Genomic DNA, 19,246 nt, shown 5'->3' with positions numbered 1-19,246 from the left:
AAAGCTATTTGAACAGTGTCTCTTGCTTAGTTTTTAGTAGGATTTGGAGCAGTTGAGTCTTCAGCTGTGTTTGGTAATGTGTGGGAGAAGCCACGCTGAAGTTAGCTATATGTGCTAACAGTGGTGGTGTGGGAATGTCTGGTCACCCAGGGCTTGGTGCTGGGCAGTTGGAACACTGATCCCAGAAAAACAACTTGAAAATGTCAGTACATTTCTGGTCGCAGAAATGTGTATGTTTTAAAGCAATTAAAAATGAATAAAACTAGGTGTGAGGCCCAGCATGAATCTCTGTATGCGTTTGACTTGCTTCACTGTAATACTGCAATGAGAGGAGGTGGCTGCTTTGTGGCAGTAGGGGCTTGGTTTAGAGGTCAGTTTGGTAGGTTAGTAAGAAATTTAGTGGTCGGGAAGCCTGTCCACCTGGTGGAAGGAAGTGTTCAAGGTACATAAATAGTCCTTACAGAAAAAATGAGCACTGCTTTAAAGGATAAACTGGCACTTCCTGTAATGTTGTTAGAAACCTTTGGCCTCACCGGGTGAGCATCCCGCCAGTCTCATGCCCTGAAGAAAGCCAGCATGCATGTTTGGCCCTTTTAAGATTTAATGACTTGTGCAGCACTCGGGAGGCAGAGGCAGGCGGATCTCTGTGAGTTTGAGGCCAGCCTGGTCCACAAAGTGAGTCCAAGACACCCAAGGCTACACAGAGAAACCCTGTCTTGAAAAACTAAAGGAAAAGAAAAAAAGATTTAATGATTTAAGTTGGGCGCAGTGGTGCAGGTCTGTAGTCTCATCTTCATAGGAAGCTGGGGGTGAGGGGAAGGTGCGGCACATGTTCAGGCTCTGCCTTAACAGGGCCTGGATCTTGACAAGGAGAAGCACCCCCAGATGGACCTGCGGAGGACACCGCTCCAGGGATGCCTGGATGCAGGAACCCCTGTCCTGCTTTTAAGCCAAGGGGCTGTGTTAGTGAGTCTGTGGTCAACATTGTTGAAACATTTAGATCTACCAAAAGAAAGGTCACACCGGCCACTCAGGATGCTGCCTGACAGAGCTGCTTCACCCCAGAGCAGTCAGGTCTCGTAACTAGGTAGTAGTTGCACTGAGAAGGTTGAAGTACAGTTGTGAATAGCAAGTAACTCAAGGCACATTGCTAATGTAAATGTCAAGGATAAAACTATTACCTGAAGATCTAACAAGTGAGTTATCGTCCCCTTTTCCATCTGGATCTCTAGGAAATCATCATTGAGGGAGGATCCAAACGTGTTTTAGGAAGTCATTTCTTTTTTTCTTTCTTTCTTTTTTCTTTTTTGATTTTGTTTTGTTTGTTTTGTTTTTCCAGACAGGGTCTCTCTGTGTAGCCTTGGCTGTCCTGGACTTGCTCTGTAGACCAGGCTGGCCTTGAACTCCCAACGATCCACCTGCCTCTGCCTCCCGAGTGCTGGGATTAAAGGCGTGCGCCACCACCGCCCAGCTAGGAAGTCACATTTCTTAGCAAGTTTTATATATAAATTTTTTATTTTGCAAATTATATTTTCTAGTGAGGAAATAACTCAATAAAAAAAGATTGGGAGCTGGTGAAATGGCTCAGAAGTAAAATGCCCCCAAATCCACAAAATGATGGGAAGGGGGCTGCTCTTCAGAGGTCCTGTCTCTCTGCACGTGCACTCCCCTCCCCCACTAATAAAAGCCTCACATTTTGAATTGGATGAGACGGGTCTATTTATGGAGGGTGCTGGGATGGAAATTCCCAGGAGAGAAGTATATTGTTGTTGAGAAACTTAAACCTCATGGGTGAATATGCTTGAAGGGTCTCAAAACAAAATTTGCATCTCAAAGTGAACAGGAGAGGTGCACTTAGTGGAAATTGATAGTGCTCCATCTCAACAGAAAAGGCTTGTTATTTAAGTACACGAGTCTTTCCGTCCAGTGCTGTGTTCTAACTCCTGAAAAGCACTCAGGATACCATAGAGGATGCAATGATGCGTTTACACAGTGCAGTCCCATTCCAGCAGCAGGGGACAGCATGAACTGACTGCCTCAGCTCTGCGTCTGTCCTCAGTTGCTTTAACTTACTTTCTTCCCTTTGAAGTTTTTTTCAGCTTTAACCATTTATTTTCATACTTGCTTTGGATCTTCCATGGGCCAGTTTTGTCAAATGTATACTTGATGCCTTTACGTCCTCCTCTACCATTTCTTTCGGTCTGGCAACCTGAGATGGTCAGTGTATTATTTCTGGGTTTATATGTACAGCACATACTATATGTGTACTATATGTGTGTATATACCATTAGTATAGTGCAGTCTGCATGTTTTGAGTGGTTACCTATGTGTGTCCCTTACTCTTTGTGTAGTCTGTTTTCAGCCCAAATACTGCCCTTGACCTGTTTGAATGTTTTCCCTTGTTGCCAAGGGAACTGAAGTGATCCCAGTATCTAAACTCCCCCCCCCCCCGCCCCCCCCCCCCCCCCCCGCCCCCAATGCTGCAGCCTGTGGATTCAGCCACTGTGGGATTTCCCTGCACTTTCAGCACAGATGTTTGATGCCACCTTGGACATTTTAGCTCTTCACTTTCCTGAATATCTAGGAAGGCTGGTTAGGACAGTGCTAATTAATGTTTGTATAAACTGAGGACATGACCGCTCCAGGGTATGGTTAAGTAGGTTTTGTAGCCAAGGGGAAGAACACAGCCAGAGGTGTCAGGAAGAGTCCTGAACAGAGAACAAGTAGCAGACTGAACATGCCTGGCCCAGGAGAGTGGAGAAGACAAGAGGGCCAATAGAGTACAGTAGAAATAGCATGGTTTTAAGAACGAGAAGCCCACGGGCTGGAGAGGGTTAGGGTAAGAAAAGGATAGGGCGAGAAGAGCCAGGATGCCAGCGTGCACTCAGAACTGTGTAACAGGCACTTGTGATACTGAGAGAGCCTGGAGGCCAGTGTGCACTTTGGTTTTTTGTTTTCTAAAGGTTTATTATTTATGCAGTGTTCTTCCTGCATGTACACCTGAAGGCCACAAGAGGGCACCAGATCTCATAGATGGTTGTGAGCCACCATGTAGTTGCTGGGAATTGAACTCAGGGAATTTAGAAGAGCAGCTAGTGTTCTTAACCTCTGAGCCATCTTTCCAGCCCACGCTTTGGTGTTCTCATAGCCACTTGTCCCTTGGCCAATGATAAGAAAATGGCTCCTTTGGTAGTTCCTGAGGAATGCTGACTCCCCATCCCCCAGGCAGGGTTTCTTTTGTAGTCCTGGACCTGCTTTGTAGACCAGGCTGGGCTTGAACTCACAGAGATCTGCCTACCTCTGCCTTCCGAGTGCTGGGTTTGGCTAGAATGCTGGCTTGTCTAACCACCTGGGTTTGGGGAGTGGAGTATCTTTTGGACCTGGCATGTGTTTTGAAGAAAAACAATTATGAAAAGAGTACATAAGCATGGATATGAATTTTCTGTGCCTATGTTGGGCCTGTTTCTGTATGTCTGCAGATGGGTGGTGTTGGGGTGGAGGTGCTTTGCAAAATGAAATGGCATAAAAATCAGAAAACTTTAGAAAATCCAAGGTTTGGGACATAATTTTGCCTCTAATCTCCATATGTTTATTCTGTTATCTATTATTTGTGTCATCTGGTGTTCATCTGTATTAGTCATGTCCAGTTTAGGTAACACCGGGCACTGCTCCCTATGCTCAGTAAGGTTGGGCTTGGGGAGCTGCTAAGACTATTCCATATTGAAATGGGTTTGTGTAGGGAGATTGTACTGGGTAGTTTCATGTCAGCCTGACAAGGCAAGTCATTGAAGAGTAAGCCATGAGGAGCAAGCCAGCAAGCAGCACCCCTCGGTGGCCTCTCTGTCAGCTCCTGCCTCCAGGTCCCTGCCTGGTTTTAGCTGCTGCCTTGGCTTCCCTGAACGGACTGATTGAGGTCAGTTACTTAAATACACCCTCCCTTCCTCAACTTTGATCATAGTGTTTCATCACAACACTAATAACACTGCCTAAGTGAAAAAAGAAAATCGTGCCTAGTCATCAGAGCTGGGGCTGTCCGACCCATGGGAACGTAAAGCAGGCGTCAAGGGAGGGCTGGCCAGGGGCGCCATCCTAGTCTATTGGACGCCATGTTTACATGGTATTTCAGATCAGCCTATCCCATTCTGAACAGCTCAGAACTTGGAGCAGCTGTGTAAGCACAAGCTTGTTGTGATAGACTAGTCTCACTGATTTTTTTTTTTTTTTTTGCCTTATTGCTTTATCATTTGTTCTCCTTGAACATAAGTATTTGGATGGATCTGTCCATGCTCACAATGCATGCATTCAGAATGTACACATTCACACAGGTGCATTTATACCTGTACATGCGTGTGTACATTTTATTTTCTTGAAATCAGCAGCTACTGCATCTCATGAATGGAGCTATTTCCGATTATAAGCACAGTATTAGCTTCCAGCTAAAGTGGACACAAATTGCCGAAGCTGAAACATCTGTCCTCCCAGTCTGTTCACATCGGTAGTAGAGTTCTCTAGTGGAGCAGAAGCAACATGTAATATGTAATACAGTGGAGACTTACTTAGGCTGGATCACACAAGGGCCACTGTACTTTTGGCAGTGGCTACACAGAAAACCCAATAAATGATGCCTCCAGCCTGGGTGGATGGCTGAAAAGGCTGGGCTCAGATGTCAGTGGAGGATGGTAGCAGTGGCAGCAACATGGTAGATGCACTTAACAGCAAGGAATGGAAGCAGGCAAAAGAACAGTTTTTCCTTCTTGCCTCTTTATATCTGACCTGTCACCAGAAGATGTGGCACACTCCTATCCTCCCCACCCTTCAGTTAGTTAGTCCTGTCTGGAAACACCCTCAGAACCATCCAGGTCTGTGGGTGAACTTTATTTGGGTTCTTACACCTCTACCTACCTCCCAACCCCCCAACACTAGGAAGGAGAGGAGGTTAGAGGGGAACAGGGATGGAGACTTCTTACAGACTTAGTTCCTTGGGGCAAGTCCAGTCTTTGTAGTCAGGATTTCTAGCAGTCTGGCAAACCAGCAAGCAGCAAACGCAGCAGCGAGAGCAGCGCGTGCTTCCTTCCTTCGAGGGCCCTGCTCTTCTCTGGGCTCTGACGTTTATACCCTCTCAGAGTCCTCAGAATTATCTGCAGCTGATCACACCTTTCTCAGCATGAGTTAATCACAGTTAACAGTTGTAGACAAACTAAAGCAGCCCCATATCCCACACTTGGGATTAAAACAAAAATATGTACATAACTGAGTTTTTTAAGAAACCAAAACTTCCACTGCACAGGTCCAAATTGACAACTACATTAACTTTTACAATGTCTAAATTGACTGAAGGACCAAATAAAGAAATTTACAGCATTTTTCCTTTCCAGTACAGGAACTAGTACACTTGGGCAGTTGGAAATGAAGGCTGGGAATACATCCCCTTTGAATTTAGCTAAGGGACATGTTCAGGGGGCATTCCAGCTGAGCAGAGATGTAGAGGACCACACACTTGAATGTGGCTGACTGTTGGGTTAGAGGCCTGTACCTTTCATGGCCCTGTTATACCCATCAGTCAATCTAGAAAATGGTTCTCTTAGAGAGCAAGCTGTAGGCTTTGGGGAGGAAAGATAGGACCCCAGGGAGCTGAAGGCGGAGTGTGGGGCAGCCTGAGTGGAGCTTGTGGAGCTTGGTCCCCACCCAGGGACTTGGCAGTGATAGAGTCACTGAGGGTCCTTTACCATCCTGTGGGGACTTGCTAAGAAACGAGGAGTGGGAGGGAATCAATATCCCTGACCTCGCTTCAGCCAAGCTTCAACCGCCAGCAGGTAAGCCTTGGGTTTGGAGTTGGGGAGAAGCAGCTCTCTTCAGGGAAGTCCTGGGAATATCTCCGCTTCTCAAGACCCTCTTCCCCCAGCCACAGTCTTCTGTGTTGGCAGCTGATGGAGCAGAGCTGGGGCGGCAGGAAGAGCACATGGCTTGGCCCTATGGGGTGAGGGGGAATGACACATGTATGCCTCCTGCTTTGAACACCGAAGGCGGCCGCGTGTGAGTGCCAAGCTGTGTGGCGCCGCGTTGGCCTCACTCCATCATTCTGCAGCCCCGGCTTCCGTTCGCGCCGTGGGCATCAGAGTGAAGCAGCAATGATGTATCATCAGTTCAGAAGGAAGACTCCCTTGTTCACACCTTTCACGTGTTGGTCCTGAGAAGGGCTCTCCCCTCACAGTGACCCTCCTGGTGGGCACCTGAGGGGCCACTGCTGAAGTGAATGTCCTCTGGTCCCATTAGTACACTAAGAATGCGTCTGACCTCTCTGTTCACAAGCTGTTGCCTGTTGAGCTAAGTCAGTTTTCCTTATACAATTACTGTTAACTGAACCACAATATTTCCCCCACTCAGGGTCACAGGCATTACTAGACTCTAGTGCTGTTAGACTTTTCTAAATCTAGGGCAGTTACTTTATGCCGAATTTGTTCCCGTGCCATCAGTTTTTGCTTCTTCAGTTTCTTCAGTGCCACCTCCCTTTTCTGGCTTTGGAACAGTCTGCTCCTTTTCAGTGAGGATCATCTCGATGTGGCAGGGGGAGCTCACAAGCAGGTTAATAGGGCCATGCGCTCTGTCAGTTCGTCCGCGCATCTTAGGGACCTTGTTCACCTGCACATGTTCAATGACCAGGGAATCTACATCTAAACCCTGAAGTTCAGCATTACTCTGCACTTTTCAGCATGTGCAGCAAAAGTTCAGCACTATTTTTTGGCCTCCGACCCTGAGTCCAGCCCCACTGTTTGGCGTGGGTGGACCTCCCGACTCCGCCATTATACGACCAGAGCGTACACGGTGCTTCTTTAAAGGGACATCTTTTAAATACTTGGTGGCTTTTTGGATATGCATACCCTTGATGGCCTGGGCAGTTTCCTGGGTGTTCTTAATGTGAACACGAAGATTTGAACCTCTTGATTTGCATGATTTTGTAGGGTTTTCTGGGTCAAGTGAGTACTAAACCATCTTCTCACGTCACTTCTGGCTGCTTACAGGAAGAGCGTACCGTGTCTTTTTGGTTTTTTTCGAGACAGGGTTTCTCTGTGTTAGCCTCGCCTGTCCTGGACTCACTTTGTAGACCAGGCTCGCCTCGAACTCACAGAGACCCACCTGCCTCTGCCTCCCGAGTGCTGGGATTAAAGGCGTGCGCCACCATGCCTGGCTCGCAACGTGTCTTCTTAAGATAATGGCCAATTTGTATGTTAGGCACAGTAAGAGGTTAAGAATAACTAAAAATAAAATGAGTTATAACAATATCCTATAATAAAAATTGTGTGAATGTGGTACCTCTCCCTCAAAATATCTTGTACTTTTTAGTTTTTCACTTGAAGGGAACTACTTTATATTCCTTAAAAGAACATCTACATTGCCAGCACCACTCTTTGGGGCCGGAGTACTTAACACAAGCACTGAGATCCTGGGGCACAGAGTGTGACAACCGAAACAGCTGCAAGTGCCTCCAGTGGCGAGTGGAATGCAGTGTGGGTCCACAGTTTGGGCAGAGGGAGGGTTCATGTCTTGGGTGGTGTTTACCACTCTAGGGCTGGTGGAGCCTGGAAAGGTGGAGCTGGTAAGTTAGGCAGACTAAGGTCTCGGGCAAAGGCCAGTTTTATTCAGAGCACCAGACAATTTCTGTTCTGAGGATTAAAAATAGTCATATGGGGGCTGGAGAGGTGGCTCAGAGGTTAAGAGCACACTGGCTGCTCTTCCAGAGGTCCTGAGTTCAATTCCCAGCAACCACATGGTGACTCATAGCCATCTATAATGTGATTTGGTGCCCTCTTCTGGTGTGTAGGCGCACACGCAGGCAGAACATTGTATACATAGTAAATAAATAAATTAAAAAAAAAAAAAGCTAAACTGTACAATCATTAGAACAAGCCACACATGGCAAAAATGTGTTTTCCACAGTGGCATATAAACACATAATGTAATGTTATAATGGGTAAACACACTCCTATTCCCCACACCTGGAGGGGCTCAAAAACACACTTCAAGAACAATTCCTGCTTTGGAAGAAACTGGGGTCACAAGACTCATGTCTTGTTTTCTTGGAGTTTTTTCATAAGCGCTCAGGGTTCTCATACAGCTCCATTCTGACAGGGTGATGGCGAGGCATCATCTGATTTCACGCTGCCTCTTGGAACAGGGCACCTACCCCCCCCTCTACCCACCTTCAGACAGGTTATTGCTCACATGGCTTGTGCTGTCAATTGTTATTGCTGGCCAAGGGGAGAAAAGAGCTTGGATAAAGGTTAAAAAATTAGCAGTTAACATTTAAAATAAGAATTATTTATTTCTGGAAATTTCCGCACGGCATTCTCAGCCTGCCATTGGCTGTGACTGATGCTCTCGGTGGAGGGTAATATTGTAGCTGTAGCTGGCTGTCTGATCCCCTGAGTCTTGCTAATTTTAGGTCGATGGCCCTGCTAAATTTACAGTATCCACAGGAGCTTGTGTACCTCTGTCCAATGGCTCCTTTTTATGATTTAGGGCAGAATCAGGTTTGTGGAACCTTCTGTGAGGACATTCAGAGGGTTGGTGCTCCAACGCAGCACCAACGCCTACCCTCCAAGTCGTTTCATTTTACCTACATTAAACTGTGTGAACCTAAAACATACTTTTTTTTTTTTTAACTTAAGGTAAAGCCATCCAAACTTATCATTGTAAAGCCTGGTCTTGCCACTAGATGGCAACATGGTCCCATTTCTGGAAGCCAGACTGTTAGTTAATTCCAGGGCCGCTTAAATCTTTTCCTTTTTGCCTGAGAAATCTTTACAGACCTCCGGAATATCAAAAATTTCCTGATAATGCCATAAGAAATTTATGTTAACAATTCTTTGACATACATAATCTTATCATTTACTACAAATGAAAGCAAATTTGCACATTAGTGCGAAGGATATGCTTGTTTATTTTGACAAAATACCCAAGTCTTGGCAAGACACTCACTAGTGCGGGGTGTAGAGTATTGTTACATTTCTCAGAGTCGATCCGTGTTTTGACTTTATAATCCACCTTGAAATGCCACTTTACATAAACATGTAGTGTAAAATGGTAGAACGATGTTTAAGATTGTAAATTCTGTCCTCATCGCAGGCTAAAATTCATTTGACAACCTTTTAAATATGAAACCCAACACAGCAACTCAGTTTACTTTTATTTATTTACGTGTGTGCATGCACATGTGTCCGCGGTCATGCATGTTCATGCATGTAATGCCACAGTGGTTCTAGAGTCGGGACCATGTGGAAACATGTACTCTTCTTTTACTATATGGGTTCAGGAGACTGAACTCAGGATGTTCCTTTTTAGATGACTTTACCTGCCATCTTGCCAGCCCTCAGGCAGCAATTTAAAAATCAAATGTTCTACTACAGTCAAAAGTTATACTAACTTGATACTCACATGCTAAGGAGTGGTGGCAATCAAATATTAAGTTTTCGGTGGTTAAACTATCCTGTTTGTATAGTAGCAGGAAGTGGCATGAACAGGAAGAACACCACAGTTCCTTGCATACGGGAGTCTTGGGTTGATCCCAGTTGTTTCTGACTGCACTGTGGGCTGCGGCTGTGACTGTTCAGAGTGCCAAGCGTGCGAGCTGTTTGTCGCAGTGAAGTTAACGAGGTGCAACATGTGCAAGCGCCACCAGGCCCCTCAGGCTCATTACGAGCCTGATTTTGAATTAATGATTGTCGATATGTGTTCAGAGCCCTTTCCTGGTCAGCAGAGTCACAACCCCCGCATGGGTTGTGCGCGTTCCACGTGCAGCTGTGACCCACAGTGTAAAAAGCCATGCTAACGTGCAAATGCTTTAACAGTAACCCACATCGCAAACATAATCAAATGCGTTTTTCAACTCAAAGCGTATTTAGGCTGGAGAAAACTTTTCTTTTGATTCTGAGGGTAGAAAATGTCTACCCTACCCTACCTGCTTTAGAATTTATTGGCTAGTCAAAATAAAGTTTGTTTTCCTAACATAAAATTGGGCTAATTATAGTGATATTGTGGGCAAACCCTTGTGATGAAAAGATACAATGGAATATCATTAATATAATTACCGACTTTCAGCTATAAAATTCATTTTGTCATAAGCATTAATTTTTCATAATGCTTTATAATTATGCAAGGCATTGTGTGCTCATCTTCGCTTGGTCCTTCTCCCAGATGTTGAATAACTGGTTTCATTGAGATGGTTAAATTCTGAGTCTACGTTTATTCTCCACGCTAGGTTAGTGTATATACATATAATCCTGATCAGTAGTTGCTAAATGGAACCTCTGGCCAAGAAAGAACAAGGCTCAGAGATAATGAATACGTTAAGAAGGAAAACACCTATTATGTTTATTGATAAAGTGTTCTGTATAATTGTCTTTGAATATTCTGTTTAGAGCACTAATGAGAGGAAGCTCATTAGCCATGAATGTGGAAACACAATTTAGCATTGACTACCGTGTGGCAGGCTGGCATGTTCCACTGGTTTTGTCCTTGTCTGTTGGAAAAGACTTTTGCCTTTTACCTGCCACACTACCCAATAGCCAAGGTGATCAGTTTTAACCAAAGTTGTGATTCTTGAGTGTCTAAATTGTCCCTGATAAAAAATCATCTGAGGGAGGTGGCAGCTGTGAAGGCTATGGCCTGCTGTTGCTAAGTTGCTACTAGGTGGGCATGACACAGGGAGGGAACATCCTGGAGACTAGAGCGTGAGGAGGCAGCCTTCCAGAGTGAGGGCCTTTTGTGAAGTCTACTGGCCTTTGACATGGCTGACCTTCAGAAGGAACTGGGCCTGGCGACCATCTGCAGAGTGCAGGACACCTGCACTGGAAACCCAGGCTGCTCTGACCAGTTTCCTCACATCAATTCCTGGGTACAATCAGGCCCTCCAGTCTCATGACCGGCTTCGATTCCATGTCCCTCAGAGTCTCCTACTCTGAAAAGCCACATACCCTCCAAGTGTTGGATCAAGGTATGAACCGCCCTGTATCACTCTCCTGTGTGCACTCGCCATTGCCCTCAGAGGCAAGAACCCTGACCACCACTGTTTGTCTTAAGTCTTGCCTTGTCACCCAAGAGCTTGCCCTGTCCCTGACACCTTGGCCCCTTTGCCCACAGATCACTATAGGCCTCTAAAGATGCAAGTTCCCCTGAGCTTGCCCAGCGCCTGGTCCAGTGTCCTTGTATCTATGGTGTCAAACTCTAGAACCAGCCACCCTCCAGGAGAGTTCAATATGGTCATCAGCTGTTGTAGAAAGCTGAATTATCTTTTCTATATTAGTTGATACAGTGAATTGCTTAGGGAGTAGTTTTCTTTAATCAGCTAGTTCCCCAATGACAGACACAGAGGGACTGATTTACTTTTAAGCTGTAAGCACTATGCCAGGCAGAATCTGAGATACTCTAATCCTAGTACCTTTAAAACCCACATAAAAACCATAAAAACTTGCCAATATGGTGACTCCCAGGGTGGCTTCTGCTCCATCAGTCTGTTCCCGTACCTGTATGTTCAGCTTTTCTCTCAGTGTTCAGGATCACACCTGTCTTCCTTCATGTCTCCTGACAACAAGATCTTTCTCTCTTCCTTTCCCAGAGCCCCTTTCTCCCTACTAGGAAGTCCTGCCTTCCACTGCCTGTCCTTCTGCCAGGCTGATTGGCCAATCATTCTTTATTGACAGTTGCTATATCCACACTAGACATTCCTCCACAGTCAGCCCTTCACCACTATTGATCTACTGAACTGGCAGCATCATACTCTGCCATACTTGGAATAAGCACAAGCTCCGATCGACCTTGTGCATGGCTACTAGCTACCCTGGGATAACTGTCAATGGCTCTTTACTGTTCCTTCTGCCTCAGATGAGCTCCACCACACAGCGTGTGCCTGGCTGATCCCTGGCACACTAATAACCCATAGTGTTTTGGTGACACCACTTGCCAAGTGAGATCCTGACATGTCAGAGGGCCTACAGGCCTTTCCCAGGATGAGACAAGCCATCCTGGAGGGAGTTCAGAATGGAGCTTGTGGAGTCACAAAATTGGATAACTCAACCCACACTCCTTTAGACTCAGAGCACCAGACACTGATGGACACTACTGTTGTCCAATGGTTGGTAGTGGATGTTCACTAAAACCTCCAAGAGCTAGAGGCATTCCCAGAAAGGAACACAGATTAGACATTGTCATCAACAGCTTGCTAACTTGGGAGAGACCGCAAAGAAAGAAAAGCATCAATACTTGGAGAAAAATGCAAAAACGATAGCGCTCTAGTTGCACGCTGGGAAGAATTCAGGCATCCAGAAACCCAAAGGAAGGAGGCTCATGGAGGCCGTTAGACAAGGACCAGTGTGTGACTGCAGGGGAAAGGGCTCTGGAAGAACGAAGGCCTAGGAAGATGGCACCAGGGTCTAAAAGAGACGAGCCCAGAAGAGGGGAAAAAAAAAAGACCCCTACAGTACTGCCATGAAACTGGAGTCCCCACTGGGCTGAGGCTGCCACCTAAGTCCCCACTGGGCTGAGGCTGCCACCTGGGTGACAGCTTCAGACTGAGAGCACCCAGGCTCAGTCACTATTAGCCCTAGGAGCCAAAACAGATGTGGGGAAGGGGCAAACAGTGGACTTCCTCTTTGACACAGGAACGGCTGTCTCCATAGTAACCCCTTGCACAGGGAAGCTCACCAAAGACTCACTGACCATTTGTCGGAGGAGCCACCTGGCCACTAGGAGGTACTGAGTTTTGTGAGCCAAGGTGCTGCTCCATGGGTGGCCACTGAAAACTATGCCCTGTTGGGATTCTGTGTGTTCTTTCCTTCGGATTGCGCAGGGACTACGGCAAAGCTGTCAGCCCTTCCAGCCACCCCAAAGTGAAGCTGCAGCACTGAGCCTTGTCCCATTAAATCTGTAACAGCTGGAAAAGACCGGCATATGCAGCCTATGGGTGAGCCCCCTGCAATGACCATGACTATGGAGGAGAATATTGTCCCTTCTTAAGAGGTTCGGACTGTGTGGATTTCGCTTTGCTGGGGCGTGGGATGGTGCACCCATAGAAGGACAAGGGGACAAGTGTCAGGGACTAATGGGGCAGAGGGACAAGAGATGTTCCCCCAACTAAAGGTAACAAAGCTGCCACAGCAGAGGTCCTGCAACTTTGGGATGGGATGTATGAAGGACCGCTGGGAGAGATTGAGTAGACTTATGGTTCCTCAATTCGTTATAGTTCCTGCCGGCGCCTCTATACCTGCGTGCAAGATCAAATTGCTTCACTCTGGGCCTCTCTGCTCCATCCTGAGAAAAGAGTCATCCAGATTTGACCCGGATGCCAGCCATGCCTTACTGCCTATGATGGACCCAGAGCTAGGAAAGGGTTGCCAGGTAACTTACCCCGTGTTAGGATTGTTAGCCTAGCTCTAGAACATCAGGCAGCCCTGGACAGCCCCAGTGACTCGGGCTCAACAGGTCCACCAGTCCAGGCATTGGGGAAACAGTGTGGATGGGGCAAGAAGCTCCTCTCTGTTGGGGACACGAACCAAGGTCCCAAATGGCTCATGCTTCAACTGTGCTGTGTTACCCAGTGGGGATTTGCAGGGTGGTGTTCCTGACTCCAATCTTGATACTCTTTCCCTGTACCAGAGGTTAGACCAATACTTGGGTCCTCACCACAGAGAAGGGAGGACTCCCATGTCACTCCCAGTGGGGCAAATGAGCCCAGGATCCAACAGGTCTGACATAGCCAGCTGTCCAGCTAAATCAAAGAGGAGCTCATGCTAGTTCCACAGAGTTCAGTTACTCAGAAGAAACAGATATGTTCCACCCCCGGCAGCCACAGTCCTACAGAGTCGTGGAGGGCTAGCTCTAATCCCAGCTGAGAATGGTGGCACGTGTGTCTCCAGGGGAAAGAATGTTGTGTCTATGAAGTTCACTCAGGGATAGGAGAGAAATTGCTAGAATGCGTCAAGGGTAGCGACAAGACCAAAGATCTTACTGGGGGCAAGAGGTGGACCTCCTGCAGCCCATGGCTGCTTGTGTCCTCTGTTGTCCCTGTGTCATCCCCGACTGCCCCCCCCCCCCTGCCCAAATTAGGGGCTTTGGGTCTAATTCCCCTGACTGTACTGTTTGGGCCATACCTAACTTTTGTCGCCGGAAACAGGAGAGTAGCAGTTAGAGTCGAGGTCCTCTGCCAGCATCGGAGGTTCCTTTAGAAAGGTCCTGAGGGATTCTCACAAAGAAGAGAGAGTGTGGTGGAAATTCCTTGAACGGCCACATGTTAAAACAGTAAGAATTCTCCAGGGTGAGAGTTCTATTGAGGTGACGCCTCCCCACTTGGCTGGGTGTCTCCAGGAACGCAATGTACAGACAGCTAGGTGTGGTGGCACACACTTTAATCCCAGCACTTGGGAGGCAGAGTCGGGAGGATCAATGTGAGTTCGAGGCCAGCCTGGTCTACAAAGCGAGTCCAGGATAGCCAAGGCTAACACAGAGAGATCTTGTCTAAAAAAAAAAAAAAAAGAAAGAAAGAAAGAAAGAAAGAAAAAGGAAAAAACAAAGCAAGGTACAGGCAAGGCGGGTAACTGGATTTTAACCTGCCCAGCCACCCCGTGTTTCTGTGTTTGTACTTCCTGTTGGCTTGCTTTCCTACTTCCACCTAATAAAAGGCTACTGAGCCCAGGGCTTGGGGATGACACCATTACAGTGAGATCCGGGAGCCAGGGTAATAAACTTTCCTTTCACCAGTGGCAAATGGCTGTGGCTCGGTGACTCAGTCTCCTAGAAATTTCTGCAACAATAACGCCATCTGTCTTAGTTACATTTCTTGTCACTGTGAGAAAAATACTTTGACAAAAGCGACTAAAGGGAGGGAGAGCTTATTCTGGCCCGAGGTTTCAGAGGTACGGCCCCTCATGGAGGGTAAGCCCTGGTGGCAGAACTTGGATCCATGTTAGATCGACAGTCAGGGAGCTGTAACGGTGGCGGCTGCTGCTCAGTTAGATTTCTTCTTTTTATTCAGCCCAACATCCCAGGCCCTGAGTGTTAACTCCCAATTAGGGCAGGCCTTCCTGCCTTAGCGTACCCCAGACAATCCCTCACAGGCCTGCATGGCCAGAGGCTTGCGGTTTTGGGTGATTCAAGGTCCCGTCAAGTTGAAGAGCAACGTCATTCATGACGTCAGCATTTGTTTTCTCTTTGCCCCCAGGCACCCAGCTGCTGCTTACTGTTAAAGGGCCCAGAGTGGAGGCCCTGGTCCCTGGCTGCGAGAACGGCTCATGTCCTCTCCTTCTGCCGGGAGGATGCTTTGTGTTGCCACAGATGAAACCAGCCAACTGTGTGCCACTTCACGATGAACAGCAAAACCGAAGTTTGTCCAGAGCTACAGCTGGCTTTGTGGGGAGTGAGAAGCAATGTTAAACCACCAAGCTTTTGGGGTTGTTTCGTACCACGGTGCACTATCTTGTGACCGGGGATTGCTGGGAAACAGTGAGCAGAGCTGTGGAGACCCAGCATTCCTTTCTCTCCGTCTCAGTGACTCATTGTTTGCAGTGGAGGAAGAAGCAGTCACAGGTAATGTGTAATAAGTGGACACACCTATGTTCCAGTAACACTCACCAACAACAACTGGCAACAAGTGTGGCTGAAAGATCCCCGAAGGGAGACCCTCACTCAAGCCTCGGGATGGCGCGCACCCAAAGACATACAAACGACCGTCTTGCTGTAAACACATGAGGCAGTTTATTGGCGGAGCTCTGGGTCTACACGTATCTCACGCAGGAGACAGAGGGGTCGACCCAGAAGCCCAGGGGTTTGGGGTTTATATGGGCAAGGGTCGGGGGGGAGTGGGAAGTTTTGGCGCGGCCACACACGATTGGTTGTTTCAAACATTTGAACATCAGCAAATTGCGTAGGCAGAGCTGGGGTAAGGTCAGACTTAATCACATGGGAACAGTCCTTGGTTCCTGTTTTTCTTGGAACCCGAGGGTAGATGTTTATCTGAGCTAACGACACATCTGGTTAAACTCAAACCTGGAACATTGTGTGCGGGCCTCAAGGGGGGATTAAGCAGACACCATAAGATCGGATGAGGGGTCTTGGCTCATTACTCACTCGACCATGTCGGGTACCTGTTTCTCTCAGGAATTTGTCCTTGTGTATCCTCCCTATCTTTTACGGCCAGCCGGTCCCTGGAACATTCAATAGGCCTTTGTCTCCTATCTCCGCATTCTTTGTGACTTATCATCGGGACCTTGGGCTAGCATACCTGTCGACCTGCACTTATGAGTTAGAGAGCTCTGCTGTTCTGGTTGCTTTAATGTTAATTAAAAATTTTCCCTTTCATGGCCCATGCTGGAGTTTGCTGATCCAAAGATCTTGAGGAATGCTTTCGCTTTTTCATACTTTATTACAAATATTCTAAATAATGAAATCCAGAGGCATTTCCGGTAAAGACAGGAACAAGACTGTCTGTTCTCGCTGCCTCGTAACTCTGTTTGGGACACCCCTCTTCCCCCTCCTCCCCCTCCCCTCCCCCTCCTCTCTTTTCCTTCCCCCTCCTCCCTCCCTCCCCCTTCCCCCACCCCCAAATTACTCTCTTCTAGTTCTGGACCAGCGCTTCGAAGCCAGAAAGGAAGTGTCTTAGAAGGCAACATCTTAAGATATAGGATGTAGAGGGAAAGGGAACAAGGGGTATTTTAGGACCCAGTATTTACTAGGAAAAGAAACAGTAGGACCTTCTAGGTGGAATGAAACATTGTGAAGGGACCTCTGTTAACACAGGAAGTAAACAATTCAGAATAGCTTCAGGAAGTCCCTGAATCTGACCAGGTTGGTTCACTAGGTCCCTCCTTCCCTCCCTCCCTCCCTCCCAAGAGTACGTAAGTGGTAAAGGCTGTTGTCAGATGAGTCAAACTGCAAAGAGGGCTGCGGCATGCAGGAGGGTCAGACCAAACGGGCCCCTGGAAAGACCACACTCTGACCTGTTGAGCTGCCTCTGCCTGTGCAGTGTGCTCCAGGGTCCCGACTTTGCCAGCCTGTCTCCTGTGCTGGGTGGGCTTTGGCAGTGCAGCTGGCTTTGTTTCTACTCCTGTAAGTTAACCCCTCACCCATAGTCTTGCAATTATCCCCCCCCCCAACCTCATTGGTTCAAGTTGGACTTGGGTGGCATTTGTCCTTTGGTTTGTTTGTTTGTTTGTTTTTGGTTTTTTGAGACAGGGTTTCCCTGTGTAGCCTTGGCTGTCCTGGACTCACTTTACAGACCAGGCTGGCCTCGAACTCACAGCGATCCTGTCCTTTGGTTTGTTATGGGTTCCCTTCTGGGGTGAGCAGATAAGGAAAAGCCTGTACCACAACAGAAGGTATTTCTTGGAGTGTCTCTTTTCTTCACTAAAAATTCAAATTAAAAAAAAATTCAAAATGTTAAGACATTACAGATTTAAATCTCTCTTTTTAGAGCCAAGCATGGCGGCACATGCCTTTAATCCTAGCACTTGGGAGGCAGAGGCAGGTGAATTGCTGTGAGTTTGAGGCCAGCCTGGTCTACAAAGCGAGTCTAGGACAGCCAAGGCTAGAAAGAGAAACTCTGTCTCCAACAAACAAACAAACAATTCTTTTTTTGGTAAACACTGTGAAGAACTGAATGTGTAAACTCTTTGCTTTCCAAACTCCTTCACAAAGAACTTTCATGGGCACTGTCCTAGCCAGGTTCTGTCGCTGTGAAGAGACACCTTTAATATATTCAATAACCACTCAGTATTTATTCCATGCCAACAATAGCGTTAAGCATTTAAACGTCATGACAACGCTCTAAGATGGCTGCTGTTATTTACCCATTGTACAGATGGAAAGACAAAGGCACAGTTATGTACCTTACTAAGGTCACTCAGCCCAATGGTGTAGGAGCAGGGTGTTCAGGAGTTGCTGGCTCTGGACTTGGTGTTCAGCTGGCTCTTTGCTCCAAGCTTGGCACAAAGCAAGCCACATGGGCAGCTGTGATGTAAGGGGGAGGGGATCAACTCCATCTCTTCATAGGGAGATGTGTATAGCCACATTGTGAAGGGTAGGGATGCAGAGGTGGAGACGTAGGGTCGTCCAGGAACCATCCTGCACATAGGAGTTGTAGCATTTGAAGTCCATGCTCCTGAGCTTCATCTCGGTGTCAGGAAAGTGGAATGTCAGAACCAGGGCTGTGGCTAAGCAGGAGATGCATTAAGACGGTGCATCACCGTGGGCACAGCTGTCAAAACTGCACAGAATAAAACCACTTGAGAGAATTGACTATGGAGATGTTCACAAGGCCAAAGAACAGGAGAGTAACACAGCCCAGTTCTTGGCTTCCGGCATGTTAAATAGGAAAACAGAGAGGCCCTTTCAGCTATCAGAAAAATGAGAGAGTAGGAAGTTGTGGTCAAAAGAAGTATAGGATCCTTTGAAAGTGGAGCTGTGAGCTGTGTGGGTGTCCCCCACCAGAGCAGCAAGTGCCTGTAACCTCTGAGTCATCTCCCTGACACCAATATCACATTCTATTTCACACATGGTTCCTAAGTCTTTCACAGAGGTGTAAAAGCATGTGTATCTATTTATATGGCATGGAAGAGGAGTAAAACTGTCCAGGTGGATAAAGAGGAATTCTAGGAGAGGTGAGAAAAAGAAGGGCAATAGTGCTAGTGAGGAGATTGTGCCCAACATAGAGTACACACACACACACACACACACACACACACACACACACACACACGTGCACACACATACATACATACATATGCACACACATGCACATATACATATGCACACACACACATACACACATACATATGGAATAGTAGCAAGAGGGATCCACAGGTGAAGAATTTGGTGCACAGTCTGGTGGCCTGGGTGCAACCTCTAGGAGACATGGTGGAAGTGACGACCTGGAAATTGTGGCATATATGTACATGCATGCACGTACAGTAATAAATAAAGAAAATGAAAAGAAATATTTGTAGGTGAAGACACAAACAGAGAAGGTGGGCATAAGCCCTTACAACAGCCATTTGCTTTCAAAAGCCCCAGATCCCAGCCTGGGTTAGACTACTGTGTCCTATTAGGGTATGATAGATTTTAAAATTGAATTTAAAAAAAGTGTGGGCATGGCAGAGGTCACAACAGATACTAGGTTAAATAATATCAGATTGTTGGTTCTTTAGTTTAACAGTATCTGTGTAACCATCCGAACCAACTTATAAGTATGGATAATTAAAGGAAC

General features: G+C 46.9%; 1 pseudogene across 1 annotated transcript; it reads right to left on the bottom strand.

The window, feature by feature from the left end:
* Window positions 1-6,222: 6,222 nt before the first annotated feature.
* LOC311595926 (large ribosomal subunit protein uL22-like) lies at window positions 6,223-7,037 on the bottom strand (annotated as a pseudogene). Its single transcript has one exon. The product of its transcript is annotated as a large ribosomal subunit protein uL22-like (transcript).
* Window positions 7,038-19,246: the final 12,209 nt, after the last annotated feature.

This window comes from Acomys minous (genome assembly GCF_964271855.1).
Source record: "Acomys minous genome assembly, chromosome: 4".
Lineage (NCBI taxonomy): Eukaryota > Metazoa > Chordata > Mammalia > Rodentia > Muridae > Acomys > Acomys minous.
This window is presented reverse-complemented; position numbering and strand designations above follow the sequence as displayed.